The following is a 4,668-nucleotide window of genomic DNA, read 5'->3' on the forward strand; positions in this document are numbered from 1 at the left end:
GAGGAATTGTCATGAAGACGAAATGTATTGTCTCCTGGGTGGGAGCCCGGACTTTAGGAGAAGAAACAAAAAAAAAAAACCAAAAGCCCTAAGGAATTTGAAAAACCTATGATCCATGGTCAAGATTAATAATATTGGTTCTTGAATTGTAACAAATACGAATGTATTTATAATAGGAGAAACTGGCCATACAGAGTGTCATGGGAACTCTGTGCTATCTTTCCAGGTTTTCTATAAATCTAAACTTGTTCTAAAATTTAAAGTTTTGTTTAAAAAAAAAAAAGTCTGAGGACCAGCCTGGCTGGCTCGGTTGCTGGAGCGTGAGACTCTTGATTGTTTTGAGTTCGAGCCCCACGTTGGGTGTATGGATTACTTAAAGATAAAAATCTTTAAATTAAAAAAAAAAGGTCTCTGGCTTGGCAAATTCTTAGAAATCCAGCGACTGGGAGTGTCTTTCATTCCCCACCCCCAACCCCCCAACCCTCCAACCCCCAGGGCTTAGTAAACAGAACTGAATTTTCCATTATTAACTGACGCATGCCTACCCTTTGTATTCCCTGGTATTCGAAATATTCCCTAAACACCTCAAGTCTCCTTTGCACGGAATGAGGGTCCAACTCTCTTTTCCCGAATCCTGTGGAGGCAGGAGTTCCCACCTCTGGTTCCCAGTCCCGTTTAGATCACCCCCGCCCCACCCCCATCACCCTGGGCCATCCGTGGGTTCCCGAGGCCCCAGAGATGGGACTTTGTGGGTGAGGAGACGGCCGGTCACAGACGGTCCTCAAGGCTCGGCACCCACTTTGCTTCTAGCCCAAGCTCTCGGATCTCTTCCTCCTTTGGGATTCATGTATTTTGAGCATGAGGACTCTGTCCCTGATCGGACTGTACCCGGGCTCCCCTGACCTCGACCTTGGCGTCCGACCTTTTAGGCCTGCCCAGCCCAGTCTTGATAAAGAATCCTGCTGTCACCCCCACCCTGGATATCTGATGACCCTCGATATCTGATGGAGTTCCCATCCCTGCTCTTGATGTCCCCGTCCTCTGCCAAAGGCCTGTGAGGCCTGGTCAGTAGGAATCCCCCTGGACCCGAGGTGTCCCTCTCACAAATTTCCAACCGCTGACCCCCTCCCCAGCTGCAAATCCCCACTTCTCCCTGTTACGTTGAGCGTTGAGTTCAATCTGTCTGCTCCACTGAGTCTGGACCCTGAGGGATTTCAGAACGTGCCATGCCAAACTAAGCCGCTAGGCTCTGCATTATTGGCTATTTCGAATGAAAGACACCTGAAACACAGCAAATCCACAAAAAAGCACTCTTTTTTTTCTGAAAAGAGGGAGATGGAATTTCCGGATGAAAGATGACGTCCTCTCCCTCTCCGAAGGAAAGCCATACTGTTGTCCAGCGTGAGAAGTTGGGACTGTCCCTATTTCATGAATGGGGACGTGGAGGGTGGAGGTCCCACAGGTGGTCAGTGCCAGAGCCCGGATTTTAAAGCCCGCAGTCTCTCCCCGCCCCCACCCCAGCCCCTGCCTACAGCCTCTCAAATCTTCAGGTTTCCCCAACACTACACATCCTGCAAGCTGGAGCCAGCAGCCTGTGAGGCCACACGTGTGTTTCTGGAAACTTGACAAAGACACAGCCCGGGGCTGCCCGGTGGAAATAAAGAGTGTGAGCCACATATAAAAGGTGAACATGTTTAAAGATTTTTTTTTTTTTTAATTTTTGGGCAACCATGTTGGGACCCCTCTCACTCTGGAGAGCTTTTTCTGTATCTTCACTTAATAAACTTCTATGGCTTTACTAAAAATAATAATAATAAATAATAAAAATAAAAAATAAAATGCACTCAGTTTTGTGGGAAAAAAAATAAATTTTTAGGGCGCCTGGGTGGCTCAGTTGGTTAAGCGACTGCCTTCGGCTCAGGTCATGATCCTGGGGTCCCGGGATCGAGTCCCGCATCGGGCTCCCTGCTCGGCAGGGAGCCTGCTTCTGCCTCTGACCCTCCCCCCCCCATGTGCTCTCTGTCTCTCTCATTCTCTCTGTCTCAAATAAATAAATAAATAAAATCTTTTAAAAAAATAAAATAAAATAAAAATAAAAATAATTAAAAATATTGAGGAGCATTTCACTGTGCCCAAACTCTCCCATTCTCATCTACTTACGTGAACAAACTTTCTGAGAACTGACATCATGGAAGTGAAAAATAAGAATGAAATATGGAACTCTCTTTTAGTCTAGCTACGTCATCTATTTGGGAGAGAAACTGTTCATCTCATTATCATGTCCTTTTGAAATTGGATTTTACTCTTCACTTAAAGTGGAATGTATGTGGCTTTGTCTGGTCACCTCTGAACCAACAGATTTGTAATGACAACCCAGGCCAGAAGTCTCCGATTTCACACTTAGAACAAGGGTCACAGAAAAATTAAAAATTGTTACATAAATTGCCATGGATGAGCACTTCTCTTGCAGATGACAATGATAGAGTGGAGGGGGGGTTGTTTTGTGTGTGTGTGTAATTTAAGTACTCTCTATGCCCAATGTGGGACTTGAACTCACAACCCCGAGATCAAGAGTCTCCACCAATGGAGGCAAGCCCGCTGCCCCTTCATACTGAAAAAAATAATATATTTTTAAGATTTTATTTATTTATTTGAGACAGAAAGAGCGAGCCCATGAGCAGGGGGGAAGGGCAGAGGGAGCAGCAGACTGAGCAGGGAGCCCCATGTGTGGCTCCATCCCAGGACCCTGGGATCATGACCTGAGCCGAAGGCAGACGCTTAACAATTGAGCCACCCAGGCGCCCCAGCCGTTTTCTTTTTTTAAGATTTTATTTATTTATTTGACAGAGAGAGCAGGAACAGAGGGGAGGAAGCGGAGGGAGAGGAAGAAGCAGACTCCCCACTGAGCAGGGAACCCGATGATGCAGGACTTGATCTCAGGACCCCGGGATCATGACCTGAGCTGAAAGCAGACGCTCAACCGACCGAGCCACCCAGGTGTCCCCAGAATAGCCGTTTTCTGACAACATTTTGGTTGTTGGTGGGAGAGAAAGTCAACAAAGCAATGATCAAGGACAAGAGCCAAACACAGAAGGAAACTGGTTGTATTCACGCTCTTGCAGCTGGAAGAACATTTCAGGCCCAAGCAATGATCGGAGCATCTGGGCAGAGTGGCTTTGCCAGGGAAGATTTTAGGAAGGAACGGGCAGGATAGTGTGATCACAGGTCTGAGGGGGCCCCCAGCCAGGGAGCATTAAGTACCCTCTCTTGTTCTAGGATTTTCACTTCAGCTAAAGCATCCTGGGAACACAGAATAGGGAACCTGGGGTCTGGGTTTGGCCTTGTCTGCGGGTTCAGGCTGAAAGGGCAGAGGTCAGTGTTTGGCCTTGTCTTGGGACAGGGGCGTTCCCTGGGCATATGGAGAAGGGCAGTGGTTTGCAGAAAGTCTTTTCCCGGAACACGGAAGTGTCCGGAAGGGACTTCTTCACCATCCCTGCTTTCAGAACACTGGGAAAGCCCAACACTGGCCCACAAAACCAAAAATGTACAGTTCATCCAACGAGGGTATTGAGGAGAAATAAAGCGGCGTGAGGTGGCGGGATGGGGGGTGGCAGGCTAGGATCCTGAGGTCATGGACGTTCTCATGAGGGGTATTTCAGGGAAGGTTTGAAGGATGGGAGAGGGTTACCCTAACCCTAACCCAGTGAGTGAACAGACCCCAGGACGGTGTCCACAACAGGATTGCCTACAAGACCCCCAGACCACCTGCAGAGTATCATCACCGGCTTCCTCAGATGGACGCAGAGGTCCAGGGACCTGGAGTAACCTTGGAGGCCAGATCCTTGTCGGCCTCAAACTGAGCACTTCAGGCTGATGACCAAAGGGACTTGCTTTACCCAATTCCCTCAATCCAGAGGGCAGGACCACCACCGGTCTGAGGGGACACCCCGGTCTGAGGGGCCCCCCATTCTAGCACCAGAAACCTCGATTTCCTACCAAGTCAACTTCTTGGGGGTTACCTCCACCGGCCTGGGAATGTAACGGACTTACATGTTGTGGGTCATGTCCATTTTTTAACTTCAGCATCTTTCAGTCTTTGAAAGCGACTCTGGGGTCGGGAGGCCTGACATTACAGATGCTGAGTTTCCTTCCCTCAGCCCCTCAGCACATCTGAGAGAGACAGAAACTCACCCTCTTTCCTGATTTCCTAACCACACAAGGTATGCATGCATCCTGGCGGAAATACAATGTATCAAGGTGAAAACCAGCACAAAACTTGCAAAGATGCCTCTAAGCAAGGGGCTCCTGGCTGGCTCAGTGGGTAGAGCATGCGACTCTTGATCTTGGGGTCATGAATTCGAGCCCCCCCACCCCACTGACCCCACACTGGGCTCTACTAAAAAAGATGCCCCCCAAAATGTTCCAAATGGGCTGTTTCATTCAATGCCCACCACGCTCTAAGCCCTGTGCTCCCAAAGGCTTCTGCTAGGTGCTCAGAGGCTGTTCCTAAAAGTAGAGGCTTGCTTATGCTTTTCAAATGATCACCACAGCACATTCACCTGGATTCCTTCAGTTACTAAAGTGTTCCCCCAGACTTTATCTTTTTGTTTTGTTTTGTTTTCATTTGACAGATTCCTTTACTCGGTAAATATTCTCGAGCCTCTATGA

Source organism: Mirounga angustirostris, unplaced genomic scaffold, assembly GCF_029215605.1.
Source record: "Mirounga angustirostris isolate CCGP_5_RB_7025 unplaced genomic scaffold, mMirAng1.0.hap1 SCAF_16, whole genome shotgun sequence".
In the NCBI taxonomy this organism is placed as follows: domain Eukaryota; kingdom Metazoa; phylum Chordata; class Mammalia; order Carnivora; family Phocidae; genus Mirounga; species Mirounga angustirostris.